Source organism: Silene latifolia, chromosome 1 (assembly GCF_048544455.1).
Source record: "Silene latifolia isolate original U9 population chromosome 1, ASM4854445v1, whole genome shotgun sequence".
Lineage (NCBI taxonomy): Eukaryota > Viridiplantae > Streptophyta > Magnoliopsida > Caryophyllales > Caryophyllaceae > Silene > Silene latifolia.
In genome coordinates, this window is record NC_133526.1 from 190,009,916 (window position 1) to 190,030,500 (window position 20,585).

A 20,585-nucleotide genomic window follows, 5' to 3' on the forward strand; every position below is an offset into this window, starting at 1 on the left:
AGTGGGTGATAATACGGTTAATAGTTAACTGTACGTAGACTAATTAAACTAGGTCAAGCAACAACGGAGTTCAGAGACAGAACTCAACCTAGAACAGGCGCAGCAGGACTGCGCCCTTTGGAAGAGGCGCAGCAGTTGCTGCGTCTGTTACAAGGGTGAGTTCTGGCTGTGAAGCCGGAACTGCAAATCGTTAATGTAAATCGATGATTTTAACGGTCAATTAACATACTTACTCGGATGGAGGTGATTATTAGGTTATTTACATGTGATTAATGGTCATAAAGGCAACAAAACATGGATGAGACGGATTAAAGACGGATTAATTACATGGAGGATTGATTGAATAATAATTACAATTTAACAAACTAAACAAGCTAATTAGATTAAATATGATGAGTTAATGAAGAATTAATGATGATGACGATGATAAACAGATGAAAATATATCAAAGGATGAATTCCAGAGATTCAATATGGGTAAATCGAACCTCTAAAACCCGAATTGAGTTTAATGACGAAACCCGCAAATATGAGATTATAAGGAATTTAAGTCGAATTAAATGACGAATTAAACATGTTAATGATGATGATTAATATACATATGAAATTATTATGGTGTTGTAACAAAGAATTAGCAAAAACAAACGAAACAAACAAAAGACGAACGAATTTACAGAGGACGAAGGAAGAAGAAAGGAAGCAGGAACTGCGGCAGCCTTACGAAGAGGCGCAGCAGGAACTGCGCTCCTTCGAAGAGGCGCAGCAGTTGCTGCGTCCTTTCTCGACAGTTTATCTTCTGGAAATCCGTAAAAAGGGTTTTAAAAGCACGGCTTTAGAAATCGGTTTTAACAAGGTGTTTTCGACATAAACCTTACATTAGTGATGATACAAAAAGTAAAGAACAATAAATAAAAAGAGATTTACACCCTTAGACTTACATGTTTGACGAAACGAGATGAACTAAGTTATCGATTAGTGATACTTGACTCGAATGTAGACGAAAGTGCCCTCGTAAGTGGAAAACGAATAAGATTAAATAAGTTGATTGATGTGTAGTTGGTCAAATTGGTCGGTCATGCAAACGAGTCTGGTACTCAAAAGGATCCGAGCTTACATGGTCGAAAGTTCAAGCACGTAGACGCCAAAAAGTAAGAACAAAGGTCTAGAATGCAAAGGGAGAAGAGAAGGGCGGACACTCGCGTGAGAAATATGAGGAGCGAAGGCTCCTATTTATACTAATCACGTGAAAGAATAGGGTTTTCGGAGAGACTTTGGAAGTGAATCTCGGAAAGATATGAAAAAGATACGAGAAATACGCAGAAAAGGACCTGGGAAGAGGCGCAGCAGTCACTGCGTCTCTTGGAAGAGGCGCAGCACCTGCTGCGTCAGTTCCCAAGTGGTTTCCTCCTGCGGAAGAAAGATTTCCGTGTTTAAGTTATGGAATGACGAAATAATTTGGTTTTTCTTAATATTTTGTATGAATATTACGGGAAATTGTTTACCAAAGAATAAAAGATTGTGAAATATTTATAAAATATGGAATAGAAATATCCGGAACATTCCAGAACATTCCGACTCGGGATTTAACGGTTGTTAGAAAATGAAGACGGTTTTTGACCCGGACTCCAAATGTATTCTAATTACTGTCAAAACGACCGTATCGGCGCGTAGATGACAACTAAGAGGTAGACATTAGTGTTTGAGCAACCACTTGACGATGAACTTACGAACTGTCACAAATCGTTCCGCGTACCAAACATGCGGCCCAATCATCAACGGGTGGTTTGCGAGAGGTGCAGAAATGAGGTATCTACAGAGCCCCCACTTTGACTGAGGCTTGAACAAGGCGAAAGTCAAAGTATAGCCATCAGGTCAATCGAAGATTACAACCTGACGACTATGGCGACGCGAGGCGGCTCAAGGGGTCTGAACCAAGAACCTGTCGTCGGGAACATTTTAGAGTCTGTCGACTATCGGGGAGGGTCGTTTAAAGTCTATTAGACTACGTAAGGAAGCTCGCCAGCCATAAGAAGAAATCATACCTGAGACTTTTGGACGAAACGGGACTGAAGACGCTTCGGCAAAACTCTTTGGTCTGAATATAACTTGGTGTCTGAAAGCATGCAGGTTTATTCTGAAAAGGGGTATCTGAAGGATTAAAAGGAAACGATGATTCTGAGGAAAGACAGCAGGACACAGTCGGGAACTGCTGGGAGAAATCTGTTCATGTTCAGCTTCAAACAAACTTCAGAAGAAATAGGGGCTGATGTTGATCTCCATGTCTCGAGAGGAAGTGATTGTCGGTCGTGAACTCTCATTGGGGAACATAATCGGGAACTAATCTCCATGTCTCGAGAGGGAAAGTCTATCCGCTTACTCTCGCTGGGGAAATAAAGGCGTGTCGAAACACCTGTGAAGAAATACCCGCTCGTTGTGACAAGCAAAGTTTTGGAAGCGATAAATAACGTATGATAGTCTGCTGTTGGCTTTAGAAATGCGGGCCGGAACGAAAGATAATCGTCAAACGGATCAAAAAAGATAAAATGGCATCGAGGAAGAGGCGCACCAAAGATGGGCCCACAAATAACGAACTCATAACGAATTTTTGAAAACTCGTATGGAGGGAACACCAGGAAAAGGCGCAGCAAGAGCTGCGTCTCTTGGAATAGGCGCAGCACCTGCTGCGTCTGTTCCTGAGGGTGTCTCTTCTGCGTAAAAACGCGATAAACAGAAGGTTTGCAATTCATTTGTTCGAGACACAATTTCCTCAAATCTCTCTCAAATCCTAACCATTTCCGCCAAGATTTGATTCAAAGGCTTGCATTCATCATGACTAATCGAGGTATGTATATCATTCTTGCATCAATCTTCTATAAAGGATGAATTTGGATCGAAAAATTAGGGTTTTCAACCCAATTGATTCGAAAATTTGGGGCTTTTCCCCCAAATGGATTTGCCTTGTAAAATTGGTATTAGAAATGGATAATTGGCAGTATAAGGAACATAACCATGTATTTGTTTCAAATTTTCGTTGAGTTTTGAGCATTTGAGTGAATTTGAGACGGTTTCACAGCTAAACCGTAAATTGCTTCGAAAATAGCCTTAGGATTGCCCATTTGCGATGAAACTTGAAATTTGGGATCCTTGGATGATGGGTAAACTTCCTACCATCTCGAAAATTTTGGTTTGTGACGCCTTTTTCAGGACACTTTTCTAGGGCATAATCGCCGTTATAACGAAATGCTGCCGAAATTTCGACTTGAGCCTGTGACTAGGTTTCAACTTAGGCTTGACTTGACCCTAACTACCACATGAGTGATTGGGTTTGTGAGAATATGGCCTAAGATGGCGAGAAAAGAGCGATTTCAGGGCTTCCGAAGGCTCGAAAATCCCTTAACTAAGGCTCGTCGTTACGTGACGCGGCCTAAATTTACTTTAACGTTGCAGGTGATGAGGCTTCTACTTCTGGGAGAGCTCCCATGGAGATAAACACTGCTGTTATCGAAGAGGCTTTAGAGCAGGCTTTCACCGCTGCGGTGATGGCTGCTGGGGACGAGGTCCACGAGGAGGAGGCTGTTGAGGAGGAGGAGGCCCCGAGAAGGGCCAACGTCGGACGAGGAGGTCGTCAGCTGATGGGAGCTCCCGCGTGGCCTGAGACCTGGGACAGCAGGCACCTGCTTTGGGCTGCAGAGGGTCACCTATCCTACAGGACGGTGAAGAGCTTGGTAATCTTGAATTCATTACTCATCGCTCGTCTTCTTTCATTTCATTTCATTTGCTCGTATCCTATCCAACTTCCATTGAAAACTAAAGATAGCTTTTTGTTTCAAATCACAATAGGAGGCCGGGAACATCAGGTCGTTCTCGGGTTACACGACGGCGATGGAGTGCTACGAGCGGCTGTCGACGGAGGAGCGCGCCATGATCGAGCGTGGAGCGTTTGGTGCCTTGGTGCAGGCCTGGAGGGATATCGCGAAGAGGAAGCTGCGGGCTAAACTTAGCCTGGTTCGCGCTTTCTTGGACCGATTCTGGGATACGACTTCCACGTTTCACATGCCTTTTGGTGAGGTGGGAGCCACTCTAGAGGACTACGGCATGATTTCTGGTCTGCCGTGTGGGACCGAGGCTGTGGAGTGGCCAGAGACTGCCATGAGGGTGGACTCGGCCGAGGCTAGGAGGTTGATCGGCTGGAACTTGTCCCCGAAGTCTGTTACAGTGCCTGGTTTGGTGCCCAGTTCCTACGTTCGAGACTACTTCGCGGGGAAGACCCCGGCGCTGGTGACGATTGACGGGAGAGAGACGGCTCCTCCTCCTTGTACTGCTGAGCAGAGGGCCCGCTTGTGGCTTTGGTGGTTTCTGTCTTCGATTTACCTCGGAGACAAGGGAGAGAGGCTGTCGACGAAGCTTCTTCCCTTCCTTTCTGACCTGAGCTCCCTAGGGCGTTGGGACTGGGTCACTGCTGGTTTTGCGGTCCTCATCCGCTTCATGAGGGCCATGGTTCGTCCAGAGTTGATGGAGAAGGGGACTTCTCCCGGTGCTGTCGGCCCTGGACTTCTGCTGGAGGTATGAACCTTCATTTAGACTAAAATCAATTCTTCTTCTTTATCAAATTACGAAAGATCGTTCTTGACTATCTTGCTTTACAGGCGTGGGTGTACTCCTACTTTCCGAGCCTCTCGCCCAAGAGGACGGAGCCGCTGGAGAAGGCTTATCCCGTGGTGAGGGATTGGGTGATGTGCAGGACGAGGAGCAAGCGTTCCTCTTACGGTGTTTACCGGCGGGACGTGAACGCTCTTCAGCTGGACAGCGTGAGCATCTAACTTATATTCATTTTGCTTCTACATTGCTTTTAACCGATCATAAGAATGATTCCTTGTTTGTCTTGTCCCAGTGGGTGCCCATGCCTTGGGCGGAGTACGCTGGAGCGCCTCCTTTTGTGGCTGAGGTCCTTCGACCTAGGAGCTCGAGCCGGCTGCTGTTGAGAACGTCGATGGGTCCTGTGTGGTACCTGGGTGAGCGCTTGGCTCGTCAGTTCTCCCGGGACGTACTACCGGTTCCCATCGATCCTCCTAGGACGATGTTCAGGGAGCCTTTCGAGGCTGAGAGAGAGGCTTACTTGGTTGGCGTTGGTGGTGACGCCCTCCTTCTTCCTGGCGAGGACTACTCGGCATTCCTCTACGGGAGGTTGGCGTACTGGCCGGTTGTGGTGAGCACATTTTCTCTCCTTTATTCTTGATATTAAAACTGCGATGAAAGATCATCGATTAATGAGAAATATCTGACTTTGCAGGAGGTTGAGGCGGCGGGCATCGAGCCCCCAGAGTACCCCGAGACCCTCGAGTACACTGACGCGACCGGGAGGACGACGATCTCCGAGCTGCGTAACTTTGACGTGGCTGTGACGGATGCTGGCCTGGATGATTGGCAGCATCTGATTTGGAGGGTGAGCCTCTAATTTACATAATTTTCGTGTAAGAACACATTTGGCTGAACTTATTCAAATATTGAGAATTTCTTTTTGAAAATACAGGTTGCGCCGTCTCGGTTTGTGGCGTTATGGAGGGTGGCCAACCGGCTGCGAGCTACTGCCGTCGAGGCACTTGTCGGCGGTCGAGGTCGTCAAGTATGAACCTTGTGTCTATTTCATTTTTGAATTATGATTTCTCAATTTCTCTTGTAATTGCTTGAAATGATTGACATGAGCCAATTTTGTTTTTTACAGGGGGACCGCGAGCTGGAGCGAGAGTTGGCCCAGTCTCGGGAGGAGACGGCTCGCTTGTTGAGGGAGCTCGAGGTTCGTGATGTCGAGATTGCTGCTCTCGCGGCAAGAGTTGCGGAGCTGGAGGGCGACCGGCAGTAGTTTTGTTTTGTTTTGTTTTGTTTGTATTTTGCACATTTGTACATTTTGGACCTTCATTTTGAACATTTTGGACTTTGCTTGTGGCTCGAGCCCCCAGTTTGTTGTACATTTCCCTTTTTTGGTTGTATATATGATGGCCTGAGTGCCTTGCTGCTGGGTTGTGTTGCTTGTATCTGCAGGTTAGCTTTGAACAGGTTTGGTAGATGACGGTTTACGCCGTCATGCTGCCGAAATTTACATAGAAATCACGTAAATCATACATTTGTACATACACATGGCCTGAATTAGCGCGAAACGGATGACTCAAAAGCATGCAAAAAATGCAAGAGAAAATAGAAAAATGCAGAAAATTTGCCGGAAATGACCGGACGGTAGGGAGGGTTACCCCTAGAAAAAGAAAAAAATAGAAACCTATAAGTTAGGAATGAAATGATGAAAGAAATATATAAATGAAATAAATATACAAATTTTAAAATTATAATGAAAATTATTTCCTAAGATAATGAATTAAAATGAAAATTATTTCCCAAAATGAAAATATACAAGTGTGGCAAAATGACGAAAATGTCGATGTCGCCTCAAAATGCGTGCCCGCGGAATTTAGGAAATATGGAATATGGTAATTTCCACATATTTACCAAAATAATAACCCGTAGGAATAGGAAATTATTCGTCGAGGAATTTAGGAAAGATCCAACGCGGAAAATCACAGAAACCTAGCCGAGGAAGAGGCGCAGCAGGGGCTTCGTCCCTTTGAAGAGGCGCAGCAAGTGCTGCGCCTGTTCCCAGGTGTTTCTGTTCTGGCAGATTTTTGGAAACAGATTTTAGTATAAATAGAGACGTCGATGGAGGTTTTATTCACACAATTCTTCCGTCTCTTCTTCGTCTTATCACATAAAATTCCCAATACAAACACTCATCATGAATACTTTGGAGATTCGCCTAAAAGAATGGACCAACGAATTTTCCAACATGGAGAAATACGACATGGGCGCCTATAACCTTGGATCATTGTTGAGTTTGAAGCTCATCAAGGTTGTCAAACCGTTCTTGGATGCTTGTCTTGATTATTGGGACCCGAATTATCATGTTTTTGCGTTCCCTGGAGGCGACATTTGCCCATTTCTTGAAGAAATTGCTGCGATTGGTGGGTGGGACCCGGAACACTTGCCTGCCATTCCTTCTACTTCGCAAGGGTATAAGAGCAAATTTAGAGACTTGCTTGGACTGACTAGAATTGAGGTGGACCGCTTAGTGACCTCGAAGGGAGCGCGAATGTTGGACTTCATTGACCGTTTCATTAATAGGGCCGACCCCACCGTTTCTTATGTTGCTAGGCGAAGAGCATTTGGATTTTGCTTGTTGCATGTGTATGTCTTCTAAGGGCATGTTGATGAAGACTTGAGAGGTGATCCCCGTCTTCTGGGCCTTGTTGAGCAAATGGAACTGCGCAGGAGCCCAGCTTGTTTATGTCTAGGAGAGATCATGTTGGGCTTGGATAATAGGAAAGCCAATCGTGACCTACCGTACTTGGGAAGTCCCGTTATCTTGCAGGTAAAAGATCATTTTTTTCTTTTTCTTTTCTTTCTTTTTTTTGTTTTCTTTTCGTTCGTTTTTTTTTTTCCGTTTTTTTTTTTGATGTCTAATACCTGCTTTTGGTAGGTTTGGCTTATGGAGCGCCTTCGATTGATCGAGCCCCCAGTTCATGTTCCTTCTTATCATGCTCGTTCGATTGCGATGAGAACTAGGCTGTATATGGTGGACTTCACTTGAGTCTGCAATTATTGGGAGAACAAACTGAAGAGTGATGATGGCCCCTTGATTAGGTGGATTGTACCATGGTGGCACCTCAAATCTGTCACTGGAGTATCTTCCTTGGATCCTACCCGATCTGTGCGCATTCCTGGCTTGGAATTCATGGTGTGCATCTTCCCGGAAAGGTTGATGAGACAGGTTGGACTAAAGCAGACGATCCCGAAGCTTGATACCGTCTCGCAGACTGCAGTGGCGCTTACTACTGAGAGCCGAAGGGAGTGGGCCATTAAATGGGCTCAGAGAAACGTGTGGTTCTTGAACTCTTCTGCTAATGCCTTATGGGTGTCGGATTCTTATCTGCGATGGAGGAAAGCTACTACTCCGGAAGAGCGCGAGAGGTTGAGGAAGCGCGAGCCCGTTGACTACAAGGTGCGCGAGGTGGAAAAAGAGAAAGAGAGGCATTTGACTGAGGAAGAGGAAGAAGCCGGGTTTCGAGTTGTTCATCCTTCGAAGAAACCGAAGACCTCTCCTGTCGTGGAGATGGTGATTGGCAAGAATGGGAAGTCTAGGCCTCGAGAAAGACCGTTGATGATTAGGTCCGAAGTGGCGCAAGAGCGTCCGGCTCGAGGTCGCGACAAGAAATATGACAAGAATGACAAGGACAAAGGGAAAATGGAGGAATAGCCCAAGTCTTTATTATTATTATTATTATTATTATTATTATTATTATTATTATTATTATTATTATTATTATTATTATTATTATTATTATTATTATTATTATTATTATTATTATTATTATTATTGTTGTTGTTGTTGTAATAAAAAAGTGGGGTTTTAGAATCCTAGCCTATTTTATTTTTATTATGTAACGTATTATTATTAGAAAATGAATGAAAATAAAAAAGGTTAATTGGTTACGAAACCGTTGTGACTTTCTATTTATTATTCTTGTCGAGTTCCAAATGCAATGCAAATGTCCTTCTATTTACATTTTAAAATAGGATAAAATAATGAGTTGTATCCTGTGAAGGATTGCCTATGTATTCATTTAGAGAAATGAAATCAAACCCTTGCGCGTAGTTCGAATAAATATCAAAGAATAATTGTTCTAAGCAAGAGCTTGTAATGAAATTTAGAAAATAAGCATGAGCTTTTTGCTTACTCTTAAGGTGCAAATTTAGTTTATTTGATGATATGAGGATAACAAATTTGTCAAAATGCAAGAGCAAAGTGACATTAGCTTATTTCAGCTTGGCCAGGGGCCGTTTATTTAGTGCCACAAGAGCGACACGTGAGGTTACGCGAGGCGCGTTTTTGTTCCTATCCTAGGCATAATACCGTTTTAGTTGGTCAAGTTTTGTTGGGTTGGAAAACTCATTCCCATCTAGGTATGTGATTCTAACCGCACCCCCTGGAAGTATGGATTTGACTAGAAATAGTCCGGCCCAATTAGGTTTGAATTTTCCCCGTGGGTCGACAGGTAAAAGAGCTCTAACCGACTTGAGTACTAAGTCTCCTTCCTTGATGTTTTTGGCTTAACCCTTTTGTTGAAAGCTCATTTGATGCGTGCTTGATATTTTTGGACGTTATGCAAGGCGCGTAGCCTACGCTCATCCAGGAGGATGAGTTCTTCATATCTATCCCTCTTCCAATCGGCCTCTGGGATTTGACTTTCGAGTAAAATACGCAAGGATGGTATCTCTAGCTCGACTGGTTGTACAGCTTCCATGCCGTAGGTCAAATAGAAAGGAGTAGCCCCATTGGGCGTCCTTACAGATGTACGATATCCCCACAAAGCAAAGGGTATCTTGCTTGGCCAATCTCGATAGTTGTCAATCATTTTCTTGAGAATTGTGACAACGTTCTTGTTTGCTGCCTCTACCGCGCCATTAGTCTGTGGTCTATAGGGCGAAGAGTGGTGATGCCTAATTTTGTACTTGGCTAGCAATTGCTCGGTCTCATCTTGGAAATGTGATCCATTATCACTAATGATCTCATGTGAGCAACCGTATCGACAGATGATGTTGTTTTGTATGAACTTTGCCACGTTTTTAGCCGTGAGACTAGTGTAGGAAGCCGCTTCTACCCATTTGGTGAAATAGTCGATTCCTACTAGGATGAAACAGTGACCTCCTGTTCCGACTGGGGTTATCTTCCCGATTATGTCAATTCCCCAGGCAGAAAATGGCCAAGGAGATGTCATCGTGTAGAGCAATGAGGGAGGGACATGTTGTACATTCCCGAAGATTTGGCAATTGTGGCAATGTCTTACGTATTTGATGCAATCGGATTCCATTGTGGTCCAATAATACCCCAAACGTGTGATTTTCTATGCCATCATGGACCCACTCATGTGAGGACCGCATTCTCCATCGTGAACTTCTTCCATCACCTTCCGTGCCTGTGAATGATCAAGGCAACGTAGGATTACACCAAGAGGTGTTCTTTTGTATAACTCTCCTTGCATGAGAACGTATTGGGAAGCTAGTAGGCGTATAGCACGTTGTCCCCTTTTGTCCATATCGGGTGGATAGGTACCGTTGAGCTTAAAGTTTAGGATTGCTTGGAACCAGGGTTCCCGTGCGATTTCCTCTTCGTCGCCGATTTGATGGACATAATCCGGCTCTGACCGTCGCTCGATACATAAAGGCATTTCTACCATGTCATCTGGCATATTAATCAAAGATGCTAGTTTTGCAAGAGTATCTGCAAATTGATTTTCTTCCCGAGGTAGGTGTAGATATGTCACGTGATCAAAGAATTGGGCAACTTGGTCTATTCTGGCTTGATAAGGTGCTAGGCTTTCGCTTCGGATTTTCCAAGATCCTATAACTTGATTGATGATCAGGGATGAATCCCCATGTACTCGGAGGTTTTTAATGCCTAAGCTCACTGCTGCTTGCAGTCCAATGAGACAAGCCTCGTATTCTGCAGCGTTATTTGTCACCTCGAAGTCGAGTTTGACAGAGATTGGTGTATGCTCACCTTCAGGAGAAATGAGCAACACTCCTATTCCAAACCCTCTTAAGTTTGATGCTCCATCAAAGTAAAGGCCCCAGGAGTCTACATCAGTTTGGAGTATATCCTCGTCTAGAAATGACCAAGTATCTATTGTTTGTGCATCACTGATGGGATTTTCCGCGAAGAATTCGGCAACGGCGCGACCTTTTATAACTTTCAGAGGCACGTATTTGAGATCGAATTCTGAGAGTATCAAGGTCCATCTTGCTAGGCGTCCGTTAAGGACGGGTTTTTCGAAGAGGTATTTGACTTGATACATTTTGGAGTATATTTTGACGGAGTAGCTAAGCATGTAATGGCGTAGCTTCTTCGTCGCCCACACAAGAGCGAGGCATGTCTTTTCGAGTTGTGAGTATTTGCACTCGTACTCCAAGAACTTCTTACTAAGGTAGTAGATAGCCCTTTCTTCCATTCCTACGGTTTGAGCTAGCATGGCACCCATGGCTGTCTCGGTTATTGTAAGATATAAACCAAGAGGTTGATCTCGTTGAGGTGGCATGAGCACTGGTGATTTAGCCAATATCTCTTTGATTCGGTCAAATGCCTTTTGACAATCATCATCCCACATGGTGTGATCCGTTTTCTTGAGCTTCTTGAAGATAGGCTCACAAATCATGGTGAGTTTCGATATGAATCGACTTATATATTGCACTTTTCCCAGGAATCCTCTGACTTCTTTTTCTGTTTGAGATTGTGGCATTTCGATCAGAGCCTTGATCTTGGAAGGGTCTATTTCTATGCCTCGTTGGCTAACGACGTATCCCATGAGTTTGCCAGATGCTACTCCGAATGCATACTTCTGCGGATTAAGCCTCATGTTGTACTTTCTAGCCTTGCGAAAAATTTGCGAAGGTTCGCAATATGCCCCTCTCTATCCTTGGACTTGACAATCATGTCGTCTACGTATACCTCAACCAAATAGGTTCCCCATTGAGTGACAAAGGCGGTCTTATGCATGTCTTCTATGGCCATCTTGATTTGGTTATAACCCGCGTACCCATCCATGAAGGATAGTAATGTGTGGTCTGCAGTATTGTCCACCAATATGTCGATGTGTGGTAGAGGGAAGTCATCTTTAGGACTTGCTTTGTTCAAGTCCCTAAAATCAACACAAACACGGATTCTCCCATCCTTTTTGGGTACAGGTACTATGTTGGCTACCCAGTTAGAATACTCGGAAACTTTAATGAACCCGGCATTGAATTGCTTGTCGACTTCTTCCTTAATCTTGAGAGCCCATTCTGTTCTTATTCGACGAAGCTTCTGTTTCACAGGCTTGAAACCTGGCTTGATTGGGATTCTATGTTCGGCGATATCCCTGTCAATCCCTGGCATGTCTTTGTAGGACCACGCGAAAACGTCTGTGAACTCGTGTAGTAGATCTATGAAGTCGGCCCTTTTGGTAGAGCTCAAGGTAGTCCATATCATAAGTTCTTGGGGTTCTAGTTCGGTTCCTACATTGATGGGTTCGGTATTTTCTATTACTGGTCCCCTTTCCCCTTTCTGTAGTACTTCTTTGGCTACGTAGGGAGGTATTTCAATTGAGTCTGGGTCTTGGTCATCCTCAGTATCATCGTAAACAGAATTGCAATCAAGATAACACAAAGAGTAAGCAGAACCTGATTTATTCATATTAAAGTTTGAGAAAAGTTGAAACAAAGAAGCCATCTGATCTGTGGTCAGTGGCGGCAAAGGGACAGTGGTTGGGACATTTCCCGAACGACTGTTACTACTCGAGGCTAAGCTAGGAGAAACAAAGGGAATGGGGATGACGACAGGAGGTGACTCCTTAGCGACTTCTCTAGACTCCGACTCTAACTCCGACTCTGACTCTGACTCGAACTCATCGTCTTCTGGTTCTCCCTTGAACATATCTCCCTCTCTAGTGGTGAGCTTGAAGAGTCTTCCTTGATTGTTGGTCCACTTGATTGATTTTCTCCATCCTTTCTGCTGATTCGCCTTTGTTTCTGTGATTAACGCGGTGGGGTTGAAGTGATCGTATTGAAGTATCATGGTAATGATCTCATCCTGCGCGGCTCTAACGAATCGATCCTTTCCAAACAATAGACTAACAGCTTGTTCGTCTAAGCAAGGTGCTTGACGGGTTTTGACGGTAAGAACCGTTTCTGGAGGGATGAAGTAGCAATCGTGAAAGATCTCGATTCCGGCTAGCTTCCTTTCGAGATAGTGCCAAGGTTCGGGAAATCCGTGAAAGAGTTCTAGACTTCCTTCCTTAACGAAGTATCCATTTAGGGTAGGGAGATAGGGTCGCATTTGGACTCCCACGTACTTACGGTTTTGAACTTGAGCAAGCATTTCGAGAACTTCCTCTTTGGTGGGTTTGTACCCTAGTCCAAGTGGAATCCTTTTTGAGTTGCCTTCCTTGTATGGTGCGAAGGTGTTTCTTCGGATAGGGTTTAAAGGCATTCCAGGGAAGTATCCCTGGGATTTGAGTATGTGGTTGACCACCAAGTTGGAGTAGGGGTCGTAGTATAAGGGTGACAATTCACTTTCTATGACGCTTATGCTTTGGAAGCCCCCAAGCTCATATACTGGATCCGCAAGGACTTGATTGTTTGACTTCTTTTCGATTATTGCCTTGATGGGTGACGAATTGATCGTCACCACTTTGCCATTTAGTGGGATTTTGATCTTTTGATGAAGGGTGGAGGTCACCGCTTTGTAAGCGTGAATCCAAGGCCTTCCTAGAAGTATGTTGAAGGAAGCTTCAATGTCCACTATTTGGAAGTTAACCTTTCGCTCAATCGGCCCTGTGGTTATGGTTGGGTTAACGAGTCCTACTACCTTTCGTCGTGTACCATCTTATGCACGAACACCTTGGTTGGTAGGGGTCCAATCCGACTCTTTCATGCCTAATTTGTACACCGTTCTGAGGGGTATGACATTGACCGCGGACCCATCATCAACCAAGGTCATTGGCACATTCTTCTTTAGACAAATGACAGTGATGTAAAGAGCCAAGTTGTGACTAGCGCCAAATGGTGGCAAATCTTCGTCTGAGAAAGTAATGGGATTACTTAGCTTTGGTGATTCTTGGAAGACCAAGTTGACTACATCTTCGGGTGTGGAGTTATGTGCTACATTTAGTTTGGCCAAAGCTTGCAGTAAAGCTTGGCGATGTGGGAATGAGCTTGCTACTAATTGCCAGACTGAAAGATCAGCCTTTGTCTTCTGTAATTGCTTGAGCAAATGATCAGTGGAGTCATCTTCGTTATCATTTGGTGTGACAACGTTGGTTGGACCATTTTGAGTAGTGTTTTGATATGGACGCCCCGAACGAGTTAGGTGGTCCACATCTTGGTCTTCACCATTTTGGACTATTTCTTTGACTAGAGAGTTTTCAATGAGATACTCGTCCTCATCATGATCGGCCCATACTCCGTTGATTGTAGCTAGTTCTCTCATTCTCATGATCTCGTCTTCTAGTCGTGTGATTTGGTCGACTAGTTTATCAACCACGGCGACTATTTCTTGCATAGTGGCATTTGGAGAGAAGATTAGTGGCACATGCTCTTTAGGTGTCGCGTTGGGGTCATGTAAAGTTTTCGTCACATTTTCCAATTCCCAAACTTGCCTGTCCACACTCCTTACCCATGTGATGAAGTCGTAAATGGTAGGAGAGATAGTAGAGTAGAACCCTTCATTCTCGATCGCGTGGATCTCATCTTCAATTGGAGAAATGAGGTGTGAACGATCTAAGGTAGATTCTTCACTTGTGATCACTAGAATCCCAAGAGGGTTTTGAGTGTTGTTGGGTTTACCTCCCGGCGGTATTGGTAGTCGACCATCTTCAATCATATCTTGAAGCACATTTTTCAATCTGTAGCATTTTTCTGTGTCATGCCCCTTGCCTCTATGGTATTCACAGTACGAGTTCTCGTCCCAGAATTTGGATTTCTTTTCAGGTTCGGGAGTAGGTCCTATGGGTTGGAGTTTGCCTTGTTTCATTAACCTTTTTAGAGCGTTGGAGTAAGTGTCCCCAAGGTTTGTGAATTTCCTTGGTGGGGTACTCTTTTTGGATGGCTCAAGAAGGTTAACTTCATCAGTCTTGCTAGTGGAGCCATAAGAACGACTAGTTGAGCCTTGATATCCTCGACCTACCGTTTTGGACAAGAGTCCTTTACGGATGTCATCTTCAATCCTTGTCCCTAGTACAGTTAAGTCCTTGAAAGTTTTGATGTTTTGGTATCTCAAATGATTGGCATAGATAGGTTTGAGATTATCCACGAACTTCTCCACAAGAGTAGCCTCATCCGGGCGTTCAACTAGTTGGGTACTAGTCTTCCTCCACCTACTTAGGAAGTCGGTGAATCCTTCTTTGTCATTTTGGGTAAGAACCTCTAGAGTGCGCATGTTAACTTGGATCTCCGCATTATCCGCGTATTGTTTAGCAAACTCGATCGCGGCATCTTCCCAAGTAGCGATCTTCTTGTGTTCTAAAGAGTAGAACCATTGCTTTGGGATGGTGTCAAGAGATGAAGGAAAGATCCTTAAGAACATCTCGGGTTTGATGCCTTTGATAGACATGTAATCCTTGAAGGCACGAATGTGGTTCAAAGGGTTTTCGTGCCCCTTGAATTTAGGGATATCCGTCATATTGAAGTTGGTTGGCAATTTGGAATTGACGGCCTCATACTTGCGGTTGTTCTCCCTATAAATGTCATCCCCTTTAAGGTACATCAATTGCTCCTCTAAGTATTGGAGTCTTTTCTCAGCTGCAGTTATTCCCATGGGAGGATTTTCATCCCTGAAGTCATTCACGAAGTCATCAACGACTTCATTTTCTCGAGGAGGAATCCTCGTTTCTACGGTGTAGATCCGGTCCTCGATGGTGTCAAGGCGATCATACACTTGGTCTTGGGTAACTTGGATTTGAGCTAGTGCGACTAGGATTCGATCATTACCATCTTGAAGTTGATTGAAGTTCACATCGCTTTCAGGCATCTTGAAAACTGGATAAGAGATCGACGACGAATCAAAACACGATCGACCATTCTAACACACTTGCTACGAGAAGAAATGTTTTGACTCGTGAAGTGGGTGTGTGCCACTTGTGTTGAGTGAGCTTTGAAGAAAAGGCAAGCATTTGAAAATGTGTATCCTAATCAACTATAGTGTAGTTGTAGGAGTGGACTCGAAGTGAGGTTTTGAAATGGGCTTGGGCCCGAAATTTGACTCGACAAACGGACAGAGTTTTGACTTGGTTTTGCGCTAATCAATGGCCTTTTTCGAAAAAAAATTATTTAAAAAAGGGTTTTGATTTTTACAAAAATCGTCATGGTTTCGTTTAGAAATGGTGATCACGTAAGGTACAAACATTTATACAAGCATTATAACGGGATGCTGAGTGCATTTAAAAAGCGTTTTGGTTTAAAGGGTGGGTTGCCATACCGAACCATCAAACCCGAAGTCTGTGGAGAGGCTCGTATCAAACAAGAGTAAGGCCGATTCCTAGTCCATTTCTTCAAGTAGTGAAGGCTCTTGATACAAACAAGAGTAAGCATCATGGTATGGATGACGTCAATCGCTATCCATGCTTAGGCCCAAATAAGAATTAGGACCGTTTAGACGGGACGATTGGTCGAATGAGTTGGGTTGGGCCTAGGAAGGCCGAATGAAACGATTTAGGAAGACCGAGTTATGAAAATCGACAATTGTCTTGTACAAACTATTCCCTAACCTTGTTCAAGTTTCACCCTTGGCTACACGTAAATGTATTATCCCCAGCGGAGTCGCCAAAATGTGGACAATGGGGCCCACGGGGGCGCTTGGGAGAGAGAACAAGCGTTTGCATTTGTGGAGTCGCCACCAATTTATTGTGGAAAATTGGAAACCGTTCGAATACCTCGTGCCATGTCAAGACACAAAGTAGTGACATGAACACTAAGCACTCGTTACCCTTAGCATTCTATGTCTAGAATGACTCTCGTGGATGCCAATGAACACGGATGTTCACAGAGATCTTGAGTAAGGGGTGAGGGTACGTATTAGGAAGCTCTTTTGATCGAACACCTAATCCCGCCCGCCTCGATAGCGGCCTCTACTAATGATTAGGGACATCATCTATACTTGATATATCGTCGATTATATGCATGCAATGAAACATCCAAGTTTTAATCCTAACATGTGAGAATTAGGCTATGTCGGTGAGCAATTAATTAGCAGACAATTTAGTGTCGAAGTAGGAGTTTATGTTCAATTACATGTGAAAACATACAAATGATACAATAAATATGATAAATACAATAAAATTACAATGGGTTTAGCGATTTATGTCGAAAATACCTTTAAAACGGATGATTTGAGAAAAAGAAATAAAAGAAAGGATTAACGAACATATCAGTGGGTGATAATACGGTTAATAGTTAACTGTCAATTAACATACTTACTCGGATGGAGGTGATTATTAGGTTATTTACATGTGATTAATGGTCATAAAGGCAACAAAACATGGATGAGACGGATTAAAGACGGATTAATTACATGGAGGATTGATTGAATAATAATTACAATTTAACAAACTAAACAAGCCAATTAGATTAAATATGATGAGTTAATGAAGAATTAATGATGATGACGATGATAAACAGATGAAAATATATCAAAGGATGAATTCCAGAGATTCAATATGGGTAAATCGAACCTCTAAAACCCGAATTGAGTTTAATGACGAAAGCCCGCAAATATGAGATTATAAGGGATTTAAGTCGAATTAAATGACGAATTAAACATGTTAATGATGATGATTAATATACATATGAAATTATTATGGTGTTGTAACAAAGAATTAGCAAAAACAAACGAAACAAACAAAAGACGAACGAATTTACAGAGGACGAAGGAAGAAGAAAGGAAGCAGGAACTGCGGCAGCCTTACGAAGAGGCGCAACAGGAACTGCGCTCCTTCGAAGAGGCGCAGCAGTTGCTGCGTCCTTTCTCGACAGTTTATCTTCTGGAAATCCGTAAAAAGGGTTTTAAAAGCACGGCTTTAGAAATCGGTTTTAACAAGGTGTTTTCGACATAAACCTTACATTAGTGATGATACAAAAAGTAAAGAACAATAAATAAAAAGAGATTTACACCCTCAGACTTACATGTTTGACGAAACGAGATGAACTAAGTTATCGATTAGTGATGCTCGACTCGAATGTAGACGAAAGTGCCCTCGAAAGAGGAAAACGAATAAGATTAAATAAGTTGATTGATGTGTAGTTGGTCAAATTGGTCAGTCATGCAAACGAGGCTGGTACTCAGAAGGATCCGAGCTTACGTGGTCAAAAGTTCAAGCACGTAGACGCCAAAAAGTAAGAACAAAGGTCTAGAATGCAAAGGGAGAAGAGAAGGGCGGACACTCGCGTGAGAAATATGAGGAGCGAAGGCTCCTATTTATACTAATCACGTGAAGGAATAGGGTTTTCGGAGAGGCTTTGGAAGTAAATCTCGGAAAGATATGAAAAAGATACGAGAAATACGCGGAAAAGGACCTGGGAAGAGGCGCAGCACCTGCTGCGTCTGTTCCCAAGTGGTTTCCTCCTGCAGAAGAAAGATTTCCGTGTTTAAGTTATGGAATGACGGAATAATTTGGTTTTCCTTAATATTTTGTATGAATATTACGGGAAATTGTTTACCAAAGAATAAAATATTGTGAAATATTTATAAAATATGGAATAGAAATATCCGGAACATTCCAGAACATTCCGACTCGGGATTTAATGGTTGTCAGAAAATGAAGACAGTTTTTGACCCGGAATCCAAATGTATTCTAATTACTGTCAAAACGACCGTATCGGCGCGTAGATGACAACTAAGTGGTAGACATTAGTGTTTGAGCAACCACTTGACGATGAACTTACAAACTGTCACAAATCGTTTCGCGTACCAAACATGCGGCCCAATCATCAACGGGTGGTTTGCGAGAGGTGCAGAAATGAGGTATCTACACACACCTATGCAAATATACCCTTTGGTACAACAAATGAATGTAAGAGCTCGGTGGTTATTATTTAGTTGTTATGAAATGAGTTTTATCTTAGTAGAAAATGGTTGGTAGGATTGAGTTGGTTTATAAATAATGATGTAAAAACGGTGAATAAAACAATGGATGAAAGTATGCAAAAACAATATGATTAAAATATTGTCTAGGGAAATCGTGTCACACATGCAATTTTATAAATGTTTCATGTTAAACTCGGATTAGATTAACTAATTGTTTAAGCTTAGAAATACCCACCTTACGGCATTAGTATCAACCATAGACCGGGTCCTAGATAAACTCTCGTCCATGACTAGGTCGTCCTACTACACATGCTTTGTCTAATTCGGTTCCATGCCTCTCGACTTTTAGAACGAATGAAAAAACTTAATCTATGAATAAGGCCTTAAACAAATATTAAACATTATGGTGCAAACATGTGATAGAAACAATTTAGACAAAATTATTATCAACCTAGTTTAACATGTTACATATTTAATTTTTGCATGGTTCCCTTCATTCCCTAGACGAGAAAAACTACTCTAACATGTTGAAAGTGTAAACTAAACTAATGCTAAATGAAATGATGAATAACATAATGAAAATAGAATAAGAATTACCTTGAATGGAAATAGAAATAAAAATAGAAGAACAATGAAACTAGAACAAACTTGAAATGTAACTTGGAATTAAACTTGAAATGGAATTGTAATGTAATTGCTAAAAGGAAATGTAAACAAACTAAACTAAACTAAGCTAACTTAAATTAACTACTAAAATTTAGAGAGAATTTAGATGGAAAAATTGTGTAAGAGTCGTAAGAGGTGTCTCCAATGGCCGAGCATAGGCTCCTATTTATAGGAAAACAATAGGAGTAACGCATGCACCAAAGAGGAGCCAACCCCGATCGGATTTGGCAACCCTGATCGGGGTCGTAGTGTCCATCACTTTTCTCTTAATTCTGTCCTTAATTGCAAATGGTATCCTATGTTGACGATTAATGTCTTGTTTAATGGTGCGATTAAGAGCATTAAGGAGGACATCTTAAGTATTTTGGCATCCTAGGCTCTTCTTTAGCATCCAAATTTTCCACCATATTTTGGACTTGAATTCTTGGGCTTTGATTTGCACAATGACTTTGCTTGCATTTTCATTTTGATCCAACACTTTCTTCATCCAAAATCCATGCACTTCCAACACTTAGTCCAATCTTGCTCTCATACTTAGCCTTGCTTCTAGTGTTATCACATTTTATAGTACTTTAGCTCATTTTCCTACAAAATACACTTGAACACACAATTGCACTAAAAACACAATATTAGCTTAAAATCACTTTGATAAGTGCTAAATGATATGTAAAATCAAATTAATATAAGGGGTTAAAATGTATAGAAAATGCACTTATCAAAAGGGCTAACCTAAAAATGTAACATGGCTTTAATTGTGACGTGACAACTTTTAATGTGACATGGCAATAAAAAGTGACATGGATTACCAATTTAAGATGATTAAAAAATATAAGTTAAAAAAAATATAAGGTATAAACACACAAAAAAAAAAAGAAAATTGTAAACCATTGACCTCCTCTCATATTTTTTGCTATTTATTTAACCATTATTTCCTCTATTTAATCAAATAACCTTTTAGCTTTCTTTTCATCACTACTATATATACTCCGTATTTATATACCATGTTTTTTATTTTCCTTTCATTTATAAAATTTTGAGAGAATTAGTAATAGAACTTTTCATATATATAACTATTATATTCACCTTAATTTTCAATTTGATTCAAAAAAATAGCACCTGAAGTATACATAGAAAAGTAAATTAATTGTTTCGGTTTTTATTTTTCTTATGTTTTTTATTAATTTGTTATTATTTTTTGTGTTTGTATTAATATTTCAGGAGAATGAATTTTCAACTTTATTCAAAAAATTGGTAGGTAAGGTATA